This window comes from Podarcis erhardii, assembly GCF_964252035.2.
Source record: "Podarcis erhardii genome assembly, chromosome: Z".
Classification (NCBI taxonomy): Eukaryota; Metazoa; Chordata; class Lepidosauria; order Squamata; family Lacertidae; genus Podarcis; species Podarcis erhardii.
In genome coordinates, this window is record NC_138504.1 from 13404449 (window position 1) to 13421319 (window position 16871).

At 43.0% G+C, this 16871-nt stretch overlaps 1 long non-coding RNA gene across 1 annotated transcript in view; it reads left to right on the plus strand.

Annotated features, from left to right (window-relative positions):
• Window positions 1-16181, plus strand: part of LOC309334062 — a 76965-nt gene extending 60784 nt beyond the window's left edge. The window contains exons 7-9 of the long non-coding RNA XR_014152822.1: window positions 5723-5789; window positions 6781-6863; window positions 14044-16181. This is a non-coding gene — a long non-coding RNA (uncharacterized lncRNA). The remainder of the gene's footprint in view (window positions 1-5722; window positions 5790-6780; window positions 6864-14043) is intronic.
• The last annotated feature ends 690 nt before the right edge of the window (window positions 16182-16871 follow it).

A 16871-nucleotide genomic window follows, 5' to 3' on the forward strand; every position in this document is an offset into this window, starting at 1 on the left:
ATCTGTCTCGAGTGACAATGGAAGAGTGCACCATCGGGGGTAAAGTCACACCACTGGAGAGTTACAATGCCTACTGTGGCTGTAGATAGTAATACAGGAGAGACAGGTTACCCCTGCTAAACACTGAAGCCTGGTAGATCTTCATCTTGGTATTGGTCATTAGCATCACATTATCCCATGTCCTTTTGGTTAGACTAGCCACTGCTATAGCTGCCTTACCAATATACTTGTCCAGCTCAGCATAAATGGAAAGGTTGCTTATTATGGTGGGCCGAGGTACACAAAATTGTCTACCACCTCAAGTGTGTGGTCACCAGTGCTAATGTGTGGAGTGCTGGCAACACCCTGACTCAGGGTGTTGGTCTTTGTCAGGCTAATGGTGAGGCTTGGGCATGCAGGCTTGAGCAAAATGGTTGATGTGGCTCTATAGAGGTTCTTTGGAGTGCACTGGCAAAGCTGTGTCATCTTTGTTGTCTGCAAACAACATTTCTTGGATAAGAACTTGCTGCAGTTTTGTCTTGGCATGGATACATGCCAGGTTGAGCAGACCCCTGTCACTCCTTGAATGGAAGTCCACACTACAGTGGTAACTCCGGTTACAGACACTTCATATTACAGACGCTTCAGGTTACAGACTCCACTAACCCAAAAATAGTACCTCGGGTTAAGAACTTTGCTTCAGGATGAGAACAGAAATCATGTGGCAGCAGCATGGCGGCAGCAGGAGGCCCCATTAGCTAAAGTGGTACCTCAGGTTAAGAACAGTTTCAGGTTAAGAACGGACCTCCAGAACGAATTAAGTTCTTAACCCGAGGTACCACTGTACCTTCATTCAAACTGAAGGCATATGAGAACAACAGTGGGAATAACATGTCAAAGAAAGTTGGGGTAAGAGCACAGCCCTGTTTCATGCCACTGTTTACAGGGAAGGTTGTACTGTCATACTGGAAGGTGCTCCATTCTCATGGAAGGATATCATCTTGTAGAGCTTAGGTGGGCATCCTATCTTGTGGAGGAGTATGAAGAGTCCTTTTCAGCCAATGTGGTTGAAGACCTTCATCAGGTCCATGAAGGCAATGTACAAGAGGGTATCTCTGTTTTTGGCATTTCTCCTGCAGCTGACACAGTGTGAAAATAATGTTGACCGTTCACCTCTAAACTTTAAAACCACATTGTGTCTTGAGATAGATCCTGTCAGTGAGTGACTGTAATCTGTTGAGAACTACAGGGGCAAAGGCTTTACCCACAGTACTCAGTAGGGAGATTCCATGGTAGTTGTTAGTCATGGTCACCCTTGTAGAGGGTCACAATGCTGGAGTTGTTCATGCCTTGTGGTTTGGATCCTGTTAACGAACACTGCAAGAGAAGGCTGTGGAGGTGCATCATGAGGGAGGTATTGAGACTGGCTTTCAGCACTTCTATTGGGATTCAACCTTTGTCCTGGGGATTTACCACATATTTGAGAGTTGATGGCATTCTTCAGCTCATTGATAGAGGGACATCCAGCTCTCCCAAGATAAGCAGAGTTGCTAACTGTTCAGTTGAAGACCATGTTTTCCCATGTGTTCAGTTCTTGATAGCGCTCTGCCCATCACACCTCCCTACATGTGTAGCTGTCAGCAGCAAGTTGAATGCTCTGACACAGCTTTAGCCAGTAGTCATTGGCACATTGCCTGGCAATCCACTGGGCATTACTCCTTGCCTTTCTCAGTGCAGCAAGTGTTTTCTCACAAGACACATGCTTATAGTTCACAAGAACCTAACCCTTTGCAGTGATAAAAGGTTCCATGTCCTTAATGCCAGCCCAAACCAGTTGGGGAACTTTTACTTTTGCCCAAAAGGACATAGCTGTGTTGTAGGTTGCTGTTCAATGCAGTTTCTAAAGCAGTCCAGTAGCACTTGTTCGAAGGAATCAGAGAAGCATTTAGAAAGTTCAGGTATGACTGTTCTGGCAGTGTTGATTTGAGGCCACATTTTCTGCTTTGTCCTATAGGCCCTCTGGCTGGAGAAGGATCAGCACGGATTCTTTTGTATGGATCTCCCAAGAGAAGAAGTTCCATTACTGGGGCACAGCCACCAAAACAGGTCTTCCCCCTTATAGTTTATCCTCCACAAGTGAGGAGAGCCACCAGTGAAGGGTTTTAAGGGAATTAAGTTGTTTCAGTTCACATATTGCTTCAGAAAGCACAAATTAGGTAGACGGGCAAACTGAATCAAACTTCTCCCTCATCCTTATTTGTAGCAGAGCTCAAGAGGACTTCCTCAGCATGTTCTGCATTCTCAGTGAATTCCTTCCTATAAAGATGAGAACCACTCAAAGATCTACTCCTGCCTTGCATTTCTGATTCATGACATCACAAATACCCAGCATAAGTCTGCTGCTGAGTGTCCCTGATTTTCATTGGCTCCCTGCCAATAGCAATGCTCTTGGAGTGGGGCAGGAAAGTAACTTTTGTGAGCATTAAGAGTAAAAATTGATTAATTATTTTGTCTTGTGTAGGGGTGTTTCTTTTTCTTTTTCTTTTAACCAATGAATTCGCTCCAAAAATTTAATGCATGGTGAAAAAATAATTTGGATTTCCTCTTTGTCAATATTTCATGAATAAAACTAATTAGGGGACAATGTGAGAATGAGTTTGAATATACAATGTCTTCAGCTAATTGGGTTTATTCATGAAATATTGAAGCGCAGAAAATTCAGCTTATTTTTCAAACCATATAAATTTTTGAAATAGTGGATTCAGTGTGTGGCTAAAACAAAGTAAGCAGAAGAATTTTTACAAGTGAAAAGTGTACAGTTCAGTTATTGGGAATGGATGATTTGCTTTAACCAACTAAACATGTTTCAGGAACAAAGGAAGCTGCTTTATACTAAATCAGACCATTGGTCCATCTAATTCAGTATTGTCTATGCTGCTTTGCAGCAGCTCTCCAAAGTTTCAGATTGAAAATTTTCAGTCTTTCCTAGAGATACTGGGGGTTGAACCGGGGCCTTTGGTAAGCAGAGTAGACGCTCTACCATGGAGCCACAACCTTTATACCTTAATGACCTAATTTGAGGTGGCAGCCCTGAAGACTAATGCAAAAGGTAACCGTGATCCCCTAGATCAGGCATAGGCAAACTCGGCCCTCCAGATGTTTTGGGACTACAACCCCCATCATCCCTGACCACTGGTCCTGTTAGCTAGGGATGATGGGAGTTGTAGTCCCAAAACATCTGGAGGGCCGATTTTGCCTATGCCTGCCCTAGATGTTGTTCATCTACTATGCTCACTTTATGGGCTGCGAAGGAACATTCCTTCATCCAGCAAGGGTTAAAATTTAAGCAAGGATTAAAAATCCTAGAGTAGTTTAGCTACCTTCCTGATGAGGTGATAACCTAAGTAATGGGCCATTAAAGGAAGAAAGGAAGTGGATGTGTGCCAGGTGGCAAAAGGGTGGTCCCCCACTCACTCACTTGTTGGACAAAGGCTCGAGCTGAGGGTGTGTGTGTGTGTGTGTGTGTGTGTGTGTAAGCTAGAAAATAGAAGCTTGATAAAGCAGCAGGCTAAAACCTGTGAGGGAGAGACATGCCTGATTTCTCCTGCAATCCAAGGCTGTGGCTATGTGAGATAGACCCTCTTGGGGTGTTAATGCTGTGAGCTCCTCCATCATGGGCTCAGGTTGTATATATGTAGAAATAAACCATATATAATAAAGATACCACAATCTCCACTGTCCCTCATTCCGAAAGGAGCACGAACTCTGGACAAGTGCTTTGAACCCCTTGAATCTTGCACCGCTTAGAGTGACGTGCAACAATATACATTTTGTGTGAAACGTTGCCTAATCATATACACACCTTTGCAATTGACCCTGTTTTAATGCATGAAATGCATACCGAAATTTATACACATTCTGATCTAGTACAGTATATCATTTTGTAAACTGCACCTGACATTTCAAAATCCTATGAATTTCGAAGGATGGCTGTTTTTCAGTTCGTGTATTGGTTCTAAGAGTTCAAATTATGCAGATTTACCTTCAAGTGTGAACTAAAACAAACTTGGCCCTTATCCCTAGGAATGGATTCATTAAAGGGGCACCAACTATAGGGGTGGAAGGGGGTTTAGCCACCTCAATATTTGTGAGTAGGGGACTGAGCCCCCCCCCCATGCTGAGGGGGCCTCCATCCTCCACAGCCCACTGCTACCAAGCAGTGCTCGTGTGGTGGGCAGGAGCAGGACACAGGGAGGGTGAAGGTCATCCTCCATGTTCCCCATCCCCCACTGCTGCCGCCAGGTGAGCACTCATGCGCCATACAGGGGCAGGACGGCAGAGGGGTCATGTGAGGCAAGTCGGTGCCCCTGGTTCATCAGATCTCACTCCTCCTACACATGTTGTTGTAAGATTTATCATGGCAGGAAAATCTGGGAGAGAAACAACCCAAGTAGAGGAAATATTCCACAGCTTTCTTCTTCGGTTCTAAGCTTCAGCTTTCATTCCAGATCTCCACTTTTCAACCAAGGTGATCCTCTCTAAGTTAGCTATCAGCTGCAGTTGATACAGAGCCATCATTATATTTGCCTCATTTCTTTTTTCATCAACCTGGCACATAGCACACAACCCCAAGACCACAAATAAGGAATATCCAGCCCTCAGGCTGGGTACACAGCCCTCCAGTTTTCTCTGTCCACCCTCAGGACTCTTCCCAGTCACACCCACTCTCCCCAGTTCACCAGTTTTGTTCCACATCCACAATGAATGATTTTTACTGGCTGAAGTGTGTCTGATAATGTCTCTTGCCATGGATGGAATGAAACTGACTTTAAGGATTTATCCACACTTCTTCTTGTCCTGATGCTTTTCCCCAGGGTAAACCACATTTTATGGAACACGGGAGGCACTGTGGGTTAAACCACAGAGCCTAGGACTTGCCGATCAGAAGGTCGGCAGTTCGAATCCCCGCGGTGGGGTAAGCTCCTGTTGCTCGGTCCCTGCTCCTGCCAACCTAGCAGTTCGAAAACACGTCAAAGTGCAAGTAGATAAATAGGTACCGCTCCAGTGGGAAGGTAAATGGCATTTCCGTGCACTGCTCTGGTTCGCCAGAAGTGGCTTAGTCATGCTGGCCACATGACCCGGAAGCTGTATGCCAGCTCCCTCGGCCAATAAAGCGAGATGAGCGCCGCAACCCCAGAGTTGGTCACGACTGGACCTAATGGTCAGGGGTCCCTTTACCTTTTAAACCACACTTTAGCACTCAGTTGGAGCAAATGGCAATTCAGGTTTTCTATGGATTGATGTTTGCTCCGATTTAGCGGGTTTTCCATGGGAAAGAAGTGGGGTAAAGGGAAAACCACTCTGAGCTGTGCTTTCTAGGCATGAAGTGTGGGCAAGCCCTAAGAGCTACATCAATTGCTCTGTCCACTTTTGCTTCTGAAGCTCCCCACTACTGGTCATCAGCAAGCTGACAATCAGGGAATGAAGCTCTTAGGCTCAGAAAGGTCCCATAGCTGAAGACATTCAGCGACACTAAACAATACAAACAGGTTGGTGGTGAACTCCCTTCATCTTCCTTACTATCCAGTTTTGAGTATATATTCTGAACACATGTAGAGGATTGTTTTTAACCTGCTCTATAGACAGTAGGATACTTTGCAATATTACAGATGTCTTTTATGTTTCTGAAGTGTTTGCCCCATGTTAACGTTAATCAAAATCCATGATGTTTATTTTTACACAGTATCTCTCCAAGGTGTTTCATTTGATGTGGCCTTTCCAATCAAAAAGAAGAAGAAGAAAAGAACAAAGTAATCAGCTGAAAGCCTTTTAAAAGTGGGCAGGGGGGCGGGGGTGGAATGCCAGTAATGTAAGCCAGAAATATGATTGTAACATCCTTAAGTATAATCACAACTATCATTTACTGGTTCACATTGAAAACGTTTATCATAAACTTTCTCTCAAATGAAACTTTGCAGCCGAATAGAACTTCCTGTCAAAGGGGCAGAGAAATAGCACCCTTGTTTTGAACAGGTCTTGTTCATCATAAATGATTTTTTCCATTTCATTTGTTAAAAAATATATTTTATTTGCCTTCCTTTTCCTTGCAAAATGGATGGACGTCTCTTGATTAAAACATCATTATAAATGAGAAAGTAGCCCATCATGTGGAAAATTGAGATTCTCTGGTTTAAGCAAACTGCCTCAAGCAATAGACTTACCCAAACTAAATGACAACTCTTCTTCTTCTTCCCACTTTTGGAGGAAAGGTGATTTGCACTTTTAAAAAGGTAGCATTAACATTAGCATTCTAAAGTAGCATCATGTGAGCTGATTGGGACTATTAAATTTATTAACTTTCCCTCTGCTATAAGCATTCTGCAAGATGTAAGATGTTCATCAGGAATTTGGGGACTAATTAATACACTTCTAATGTAAGCTATAATTTTATGAGGTACAAGTTCAGTGGTACAAGACAAGTTCAACCCCCACCTGCCAAAACAAACAAACACTTGTGTTGGTGAATTCAAACTGTGTTAAATTAGGGACATAAGCATATAGGATGCTACCTTATGCCTTATGCATAAGCAAACCATTGGTCCATTTAGCTTAGTATTCCATTGTTTCAGACAGGGAGTCGTTCCTTCTCCTGAACTTCTACTTCTATTACTTTAAACCAGAAGAGGGCACTGTTTGACTAGTGATCTGTTTGACTAGTGATCTAGTTATCCCGTGTTTGTAGCTTCTCTAAGTTAACTCCACCCCTAAAAACTTAGACATTTTGTTTGCTGTTTTCTCTAGACAATATGGCTGCTATTTCTCTCCTATCTTCACTCACATGTAAATAGTTCCTGCATGAATAAATCCTTTGAACTCCAGAAATTGTAAATAATTACTTCAATTTAAATCACTTAAGTTGCTAACAATATTTATTTTTTAAACAGCTCTGGGAATTGTAGTTTGGGGACAGGAATCTTCTAACAACTCTTGGCACCCTTAAACTGTAGCTTCCAGCATACTTTGGGAGAAGCCATGACTGTTTAAAGTGATATCGTAGTACTGTAAATATATGGTGTGAATGTGGCCTAAGTCTCTGTTTTTCAGCTTGTTAATTTTTGTCCTTCTTTTGTACTTGTAATGCCTTTCTGGGACATGATAGTTCTGGCCTACATTTATCAGGCTGAGTAAAGCATGCTGCTGGAGAGAAGGAACGTTGCAGGTCTTCAGGGTCAAGTCCCATCTATCTCCTGAACAGAGCTCCAGAGACACTATCGCAGCCATGCCTTGAATTGAATGTAGTACCCATCTAGCCCAGCCCATTCTTCAGCATACGGTAAGTTCCAGTGCATGAAGCTTTGAATCAAATGCAGAAATCTGCCTTATCCAACTGGCCTACTGCTGCTTGTTATGACTGGCAGAAGCTTTCCACAGTCCCAGAAAGAAAAACATCATTGCAATCACCTTCTGCTTCAGGGTTGGGGCCAGATTTTTTATCTCCCCTCATCTCTGCAAGGCATCTTGTGACATCATAAATATACAATGTAATTGCTGGCTTTGCTCAGCACTGCATACTGATTGCAGGGCACTTGAGAGGTGCTGCTCACAGGGTTTGCAAACCCTCTGTTTGGTGCTTAGGAAGTTTCTAAACCACATGACAGTCAGCTGGTTCTTGGGTGCTTGAGAAGCACTGTGTAAGGAGCTATATGCTGGTGGTGCTTGCAAAGCCCCTTTCAGTTGAGCTCTGCACATCTGATGTCAAATATGATGTCAGGTGCAGAGCAGGTGGGCATGCCTTGCCTGGCACATCCATGTGTATCAAACATGGAGGTATGACAGTCCAAGCAGAATTCCTGCTCAGAGATTGAGCCTGGGAACTTCTGCATGGAAATCATGCCCTCTATCCATTGAACTATGGTCCTTCTCCATGCTAGAACCTTAGGCCAGGGATCCAACACTGTACCTATTTTTAAGAACCCACTAGGCTTTGTACCCTGACCTGCCAAAATCAATGACCTACACCTTCTGGTTCCACCCCCTTTCCTTGTTGAATCCTAGGGTTTCACTTTAGACCCTATCCAAGTACCAACATAAATAAACAAAACAAAATACCATAAAGTGTGTTATTAGCGCAACTTTGTTGGCAAGGACCAACATTCCCCCGTGGTATAACAATCTGCAACTCTTAAAACCATAATTGGTGTATTTTTTGTTTGTATATTGTTTGGTTCAAAACTTTCTACATCTAACTATGGCAAGTTTTTACAAGACCAAAAGGAGGGAAACTATGGTGAAGGTTGAAATAAGAGTGTTTTAGCATCATGTACTTTTCTTATATACCTTCTATGATCTTTATTGTTAGCATAATAGATAACAGTGGGTATACTGCAGATATCTGTGGCTTTTTTCTTTTGGGCCTTAAGTGCATGTCTTGTTATGAGACCTTGAAGGGACATCCATCAATGGCTGACCTCAATCTTTCTGCAGTGTATTCTATTATATTTGCCAATCAGTGAAGGAAGTTTGCCAGCGTTGAGCCTTTCACCTCTATCAATTGAAGAATAAGTCATTTTATGATCAAAGGCATCCTTAGGTCAGGCCCTCTAATCTCACTTTCTTATCTTGAAGGGGGAAAAAAGGATAACAGAGTCTTCACATTTTACTCCCTAATGAGCAAATCTACACCCAACTTCCCAGACTGACTTAATCTGATCTGAAGTTTGAAAGATCTGTTCTATTCTGACTTGAAATTAATGGTATTAACATACTGGTGTGCCTGTTACCCAGTGGGAACTCTAGGTGCCCAGGATTTTTTGCTTTGGTTTTTTAAAAAAGGAGAACAAGACTCAAACAGGGAACACACCAGCCCTTTTCAAACATTCAGAACATCTGTAATGGACATGTATGGGGAAGGTGGCATTTGAGTGTAAATTTCTCTTATTCAACACAATAAATCAATCTCAATCAATCTCAAACTTTTATTGGCATGCAGACAAAATACTGAACGATTCAGTACAATAAAATTGCTCAGCAGAATCTGCATCTAACAATTAAAATACCATTGTATAGCATTCACTAATCTTCACTGCATGTTGCACAAACCTGGCTACTATCTCCATCTTATGTCAATTCTGAGGAAACGTTTGTGACTGCCACTCCCTGCTAACAACCAATTGTTTAGTGAATTTTGTTTCATTGTGTGCCAGTGTTCTACTGATGAAGGTCTCAAAAGTACTTAGGATGTTCATATACATTCTATGACATTCCAAACCAGTTAATGCATAGATAATGCTCCCAAGAAAAAGTTGATGGCTTCTTAATGGATGCTCTATTTCAGGTCTCAGAGCATGGTTAAAATGGGCATTTATACAACTGCTTTGAAGCCTATGGAAGAAAAGTTGTTGTCTAAATAAAAATAAATTTATGATATCCACCTGTTGGCTACACACTTTCATTTCAACTTGATCTGTTTTTGACTGTGTCTTAATGACAGAGACTAAATTTGGGAGTGCTACTTAATAATTAGAAGTAATGAGTGAATAGTTCTATCACAATCAAAATGGCAGATGATTTAACAAACAGCAGTGAGTAAAGTACCCTATGAGTCCAAAGCGATGCTTGAAGAACCTCTTCTTTTTGAGCAGACATCAGTGATTGAGAACTATAATTAAAGTTGCCTTAATAAATTGTAGGAGTTGCTAAGATACCAGCAGGTAGCTCTTGGCTAGCCACAAATACCTGAACACAATCTTTAAATATATTTGTCTTGTGTGTGTCAGTAATTGTAACCCTTTGCAGACAGAATACCGCCACCAATGACAGTCAAGGGTGTTTGATTAGGAATTTGCATTCTTATAGCACCTGATAATTAGCTATTTTTGCATTTTCTTCCACTTTTTTTTTTTTTTGCCTTTCTGAATAATAAAATGCAACCAAATTGTAAGAACAAAGTTTTCATCAAGAACATACCTTGTAGCAAAACAGGCAGTCAAGAAGACCCCATGGCATGTTGATTATCTTTTGAGTGCTAAGGATAGCAGTGGCATTCACAGCTTGATTCTTTACTTTGCCTGGCTCCACTCAGCAATTAAGTGTTATGCTTTCAAACTATCTTGGTTTAGAGTGAGGAGGAGGAGGAATGAAGATGAAGCAAAACAGTTCATTTATAAATAGCTGAATATAAGCTCAGTGTTTCAAGTGTTGACAGAGATGAGTATCATACAGGGATGGAGAAGTTAGTACAGTCTACACTTGCAAATGGATTGGCCTAGTTTAAACCTCCTACAGTAACTCACAGGTTTGTTGTTGTTGTTTAGTTGTTTAGTCGTGTCCAACTCTTCGTGGCCCCATGGACCAGAGCACGCCAGGCACTCCTGTCTTCCACTGCCTCCCGCAGTTTGGTCAAACTCATGCTGGTAGCTTTGAGAACACTGTCCAACCATCTCATCCTCTGTCGTCCCCTTCTCCTTGTACCCTCCATCTTTCCCAACCTCAGGGTCTTTTCCAGGGAGTCTTCTCTTCTCATGAGGTGGCCAAAGTATTGGAGCCTCAGCTTCAGGATCTGTCCTTCCAGTGAGCACTCAGGGCTGATTTCCTTAAGAATGGAGAGGTTTGATCTTCTTGCAGTCCATGGGACTCTCAAGAGTCTCCTCACAGGTTACCAAAAGAAATTCTGACTTGGACTTCTGCAAGTTTTGTGATGCAAGTCTCGGCTCAAATGTGGACCTTTTTTTTAAAAAAAAAGGTGTATTTTGGAATGAAATGCATTTAGAAATGTGTACATTGAGATAAGATATGTATTTAAATAGGTATTTTGTAAGAAAATAGATATTAGAATATGAACTTTCATATGGATTTTGTGTTTTTAAAAAGCCATCACATAATGCAGAAATGGAAAGAAGGAACACGTTCACAATTAACTTGGAACAGAAACATATGATTCTGCCCAACCATATAATATATTTTGTTAGTTTCTATATATGATGCATCCATACATTAATGTCTGAGGTATCACAGACCTTGTGATTTCTCTAGCATACAGAATCCAGAGATTTTCATACAGGGAAAATGTTAGGCAAACATCTCCCCAATTAGAAATGGCACAGTAAAGACATTGTGTGAGGGCTTCAGAAAATGTATTGTGAAATGTGGCTGTAATTTGCCTGGCAAGTTAATCTTCGTATGTAAGAAACTTTCCTCTCCTCCACAGAGATAGAAAAAGTCAAGAGGAGCATAGCTGTCAACTGTCCCTTATTTGGCGGGAAACTCCCTTATCCCAGCGCCGTGTCCCGCTGCTGTCCCTTATGGATGATGTCCCTTAAATTTCCCGGGTTTCATGCTCGCCCAGCTCAGGAGGGAAGCAGCGGCTCGGGGTCCTCCGTTGTGAGAGAGAGCATGTGCATGAGCTGCCACGTCTCCATCTCTCCCTTTCCCCCCTCAGGGGCGTGTTGTGAGGAGACGGGTGGTGGCGGGCAGGCAGGCAGCCCCTCTCTTGCGAGACTTCCACCGCACTGCCAGGGGAAGCCGGAGGCGGCAGCGGTGGCGGCTGAGGAGGCGGCCTGAGGGAGGAGGAAGAGGAGGACATGGGAAGGGATGCAGAAGGGTGGAACTTCAGGGCCACCACGGCACCACAACTGCCTCATGCTGGGCTCGCGGGTGGCATGGGTGAGAGTCTCTCTCCCTTCTTCCCTATCGGGCGGAGAAGGGCCGATGGAACTCCTTGTGCCAGGATGACGGCAGCCCCGACGTGCTGCTTAGCATACCCTCCAACCAGTGCAGCATCCCTCTGCATCCCTCTGCATCCCTTTCATAACTCTATTTTTATAAATCATTTGTCCATCCATAGTTCAAATTTTTACTACAAGTTTTCTGTCAATCCTACCAATGTATGTAAGTCTTGACAATAGCTTTTCAAATAAATTATAAACTTTCCCCATTCTTATTAAAGAGGTCCTCTTCCTGGTTTCTGATTCTGCCTGTAAGCTTTGCCATCTGGATGTTGTTCATCAGTTTTGTCTGGCACTCTTCTTTGGTCGGAATTGTAGACCCTTAGGATCATCTAGTCCAACCCCCTGCAAAACACTGTCAAGTCACAGCAAAAGCAGCATGGCTTCATCAGTGCCGGATTTCTGTATAAGCTAAGCAAAATCCCTTATTTTGGCTGCTGATCCCTTATTTTCGAGGCTGCTGGTCCCTTATTTTCAAATCTGTAAGTTGACAGCTATTGAGAGGGGGAATCTCAGGCCCAGGCAGGGCCAGCCCAATACATTTTGGCACCTGAGGATAACCACGAAACAGTGCCTCCCTGTCTGCTAAGGGAGAAGGGGTACGTGAATATCTACGTCAGGAGCAAGGGGAATCACTGTGAATCCTGCCACTTGAGACGGTCGCCTCACCTTGTCTTATGATTGGGCTGGCCCAGGGCCCAGGAGCCAACTGTTGCCCCCCAAGCCTCTCTACCTGGCCCTTGGAAGCAACTCACTGCTCCAATTCACACCCCTCACTGTCCTTGCTTCACACACCCCAAACATATCTGTCTGGCTAAAATGTGTCCTTGAATTGTTTCTTGTCTGAATGGAGGTGGGAGAGTAGTGCCTGATCATGCATGAAGAAATTAGCCTACTGTCTGAAGAGAGAGTTCATATTCATTGCTTCACCCAGTTTGCCTTTAGTCCAACCCTTCACTGCCATGCGACCCACAGAACGTTGTTTAGAAGAGAACGTTGTCCTTGGGCTGATAAAGCACCTTCATGCCTGGGTGAGGATGACACCCAGTTTGGACTTGCACTCTAGAAAAGCTGCCATGCATTTCTTTGCTGAATTTGGGTTGCTAGTGGTAACCTTTAAGACTTTACAGGACTTGGAACTAGGGTTTCTGTGCCTGAAAGAATGTCTCTTCCCATATGAACCTACTAGGATCTTAAGATAATGCATTAAGAAGCTCATCAGAATGACTCTCCATCAGAAGTGCAGAGGGTAGTGATTGGAAAGAGAACTTTTTCAGTCGCGGTTCCATGCTTTCTAGGCATGGGTCTCAGTGGTTTTGCCTTTGCCCCACTACTTTCCCACAGAAAACACCCTCTTAAGCACTAAATTGGAACCAATGGAACGCTGTGGAAAACCCAGTTGTCATTTGTTCTGATTCCACACTAAAGATCCACTTTCCCTTGGGGCAAATGGAGGTGTGTATGAGCCATGAGTGGAAAACCTGTTCAGTTCATAGACCTTAAGTCCCAATATGAAGCAAGATTATGTTTGTTTCTTGATTTTTTTGTCTGTATTGAACCCCTTCTTTTCTACACACACACACACACACACACACACACAGAGGACTTGGAGTTGTTAGAAAACTTTATTGTTACTTCTGCAGTATATTCTGAAATGATGTTGTCATAACACTTTCCATTTAGAGAAGATAATCATTCTTTAGATACACTCTCTTATTTTTACACCAAGCTTGTCTTTTTTTATTTTAAGCTAACACCAAAGATCAAAGTCTAATTCAATTAATACTAATCTCTAAAGCTATTAGATCTCAGCTTTAAAAAAAAGTTTCAACATTTTGCTAGGCTTTTAATCCTTTAGACAACGGCTTAGGCAGTCACATAGTATCCCTAAAGATAATAAGCACATTATAAATGCTGATAAAATGTTATCAGGCACGAATCGTGTATGAAGATTGGTTCACATCTTGGTAGGGAATAAACAGTGGAACCTGAATATGATGTAGGTATAAGCTGGAAAGAGATAATTGCAATGTTCATAGCTCATTGGACAGATGCAACACTTTTCAAAGTGTGTGTGTGTATATATGTATGCCCTCCCTCCAAATTCCTGCTTTAAAGAAAGCAGGAATAGTTATATGGATTCAATCAATGAAACGGAAAGACAGTGTCCTAAAGTATCCACTGGATTTCATACTTCTCATGTTCTGAGGCAATGCAGATGCACACCCACACCCCCACACGCACACACACCCCCACACACACCCACACACACACACCCACCCACCCACCCACACACACACACATATATATATATATCAATATCAGGGTTTTGTTTCATTAGATAGAAGATTAACTAGCAATCAGGACAAAATGGACTCTTTTTTCCTCCCTTCTGGGGTGACAAATGGGAGCATCACCCACAACACTATCTTGCCATGTGGGTACAGCCTCTCACTAGGATGCAAGCATGACTTCTGTAGTTGCAGGGATTGGCAACAAGTCTGGCTGAATCCTCAGGATTGCAGGCAGAGAGGTGAGTGGCAGTGGTGACATTCAGGCATCAGCACAAAGTCCTTGGGCCTACTTTGCTTAATTATTGTCAACAATATTGATCTCTTGATATTTACCAGAACAACTCTTTGAATGCACTTGATACATGAATGGACCAGCAAAGTTACCATCAAAATGTTGCCTAAAGTATCCCTACAGAATGTTATAACCAGTAAATAATTTGTGAAGATTTGCAGTGACCTGACATGCAGTGAAATGTATCAATCACTGTATAAGATCGTGCTCAGATACAGGTGAAAAAGGTTGCATTACAGAGAAGTGCATCCCAAGTTGTTTAGAGCCTTATGTATTGAAAATGGAATATGTAATTGTGCCCACATAATTACAGGAAACCATTAAAGATTGTACAAGCAGTGCGACACATGTAACATTTTGGCATGATAAGTGCCATTTATATCCCCACCGTGCCACTGGTCTGTAAAAACCATCCTTAATGGTTCCCATGAATGATGAAGCTGATGCATTTTCACTCTTCAGCTGTTCTCTTCAAGGGTCTTAATCTTCCGGTACAAGAATAATCCCATTAAGAAAGCATCCGCCCATGGACAGGGCTAAGGAGGCCGAATGTGCCACAGATGGATGCATGTTTCAAAGTCAAACAAAGTCATTTTATACTTTGCTACTAGATTCTGGGTCACAGTGGGTTGGATCAAAAGTTGTTGTTATTGTTGTCTATTATATTTCTGCGCCTCCCTTCACCCAAGGATCACAAGGCAGTTTACAATATAAAAACACAAAAAATATACCATAGTAAACAAGGAACCCCCCCCCCAATAACACACACAGTTTAAAAGGCTGTGGGTTGTTTAATTAGTCAAAGGCTTGGAGGAAGAGGAATGTTTTTGCTTGGTGCCTAAAGATATGTAACAAAGGCATCAGGCAAGCCTCCCTGGGGAGAGTATTCCACAAGTGGAGAGTCAATACAGAAAAGGCCTGTTCTGGTGTTGCCAGCCTCCAGACATCTCATAGAAGAGGGCCTCAGATAATGATCACAGGGTCTGGGTCTGTTCATATGGGGAGAGGTGGTCCTTCAGATACATGGTCCTGGGTCATTTCAGGCTTTATAGGTCAAAACCAGCACTTTGAATTGGACCCAGAATCTAATAGGCAGCCAGTGCACTCAGGTCAGGATTGACTTTACATGCTCAAACCATCTTATCCTGGTGAGCATCCTGGCTGCTGAATTCAGCATCAGCTGAAGTTTCCAAACCATCTATGTATCATGTATTGCAATAATGTAACACAGAGGTCACCAGAGCATAAACAACATAAATTAAGCTATCCCTGTCCAGATAAGAATGCAACTGGGCTACATCCTGAAACTGATGGAAGCACTCCACACCACTGAGGCCCTCTCAGCCTCAAGTGAAAACAAAGGATCCAGGAGTACCCCTAAGCTTCATGCCCACCCCTTCAGAGGGAATATAACCCCAAGGAGAGCAGGCAACCTCCAATCAATCAAGGGAACCGCCCACTAACAGTGCCTCAGTCTTATCTGGATTGAGATTAATTTGATAGCTCTCATCCAGTCCATTATCAAGGCTAGAAAATGGTCCAGCACATCCACTGCCACAGCTGCAGATGTAAAGGAGAAGTAGAGTTGTGTGTCATCAGCATATTGCTGCCAATGTACTCTAAAACTCCAGATGACCAAAGTTAGCCTTTCCCATTTGGAGAACAGCTTTCACTCACAGATACTGGTCTGCGTAATGCAAGTTGGCTTATGAACACTACTTCCTTTAATTGAAAACTTTGGTGATGGGTGCCCACAGCACTGGAACCAAAATAGGACCTAAGAAACAAGAGGGAGAAATCAGCAAGCTTGAGGGAACACTTGCAGTTTTCAGGAATATTTTAAAAGCTGAAAAATCCCCACTTACAAAGGTAATGAGGACTGAGCATGCTTGGCAGCTGTAGTCATAGGCGCCGACTCCATGGGGCCTGAGGGGGCCCGAGCCCCCTCAAAAATTCGTTTGGGGGGGCTCTGCCCCCCCCCCAATAATTTAAGAAAATTATTAGTTATATTATGCTTTGTAAAATCACAAAATTATGTTGGTATTTTTTATTTTCCTTGTTTGACGATAGTTACCTTTTAAAATACATTCAGTAATGAGTTAAAACAAAGCCACTCCCGATCTAGAGAGGGGGTGGGGTTGCGGGCTCTCGACCCATCAACAATCTCGCGGGGCTGGCGTCAGCTCATTAATATTCACCGCCCACGGCGGCAGCCAATCGGCTGCCACAAAGGGCGGGCCCTCACAGGTTCACTTAAGGTCGGGGCAGCCCGGGGCTCGCCCCTTTCGTTCCCCCAGCAGCAGCGGTTTGGAGGTCTTGGGCCCCCCCAATATTTTTTATAAGTCAGTATGGGCCCCCGCCACCCCAATATTTTTTATAAGTCGGCGCCCCTGGCTGTAGTCTTTTGAAAGTCATTTGGGGTGGTGGTAGAAAATTTAAGGGGTATGCAGAACAGCCTTCTTGAATGCCTTACAACTCATTGTATCATATAGCAGGCATGGATGGTTGGCCAGGGAGGAACACTCTTGCTGGAAGGTGAGGATAAAAGTTACAATTTGTTGACAGTTCCACTTGTGTTTCCTT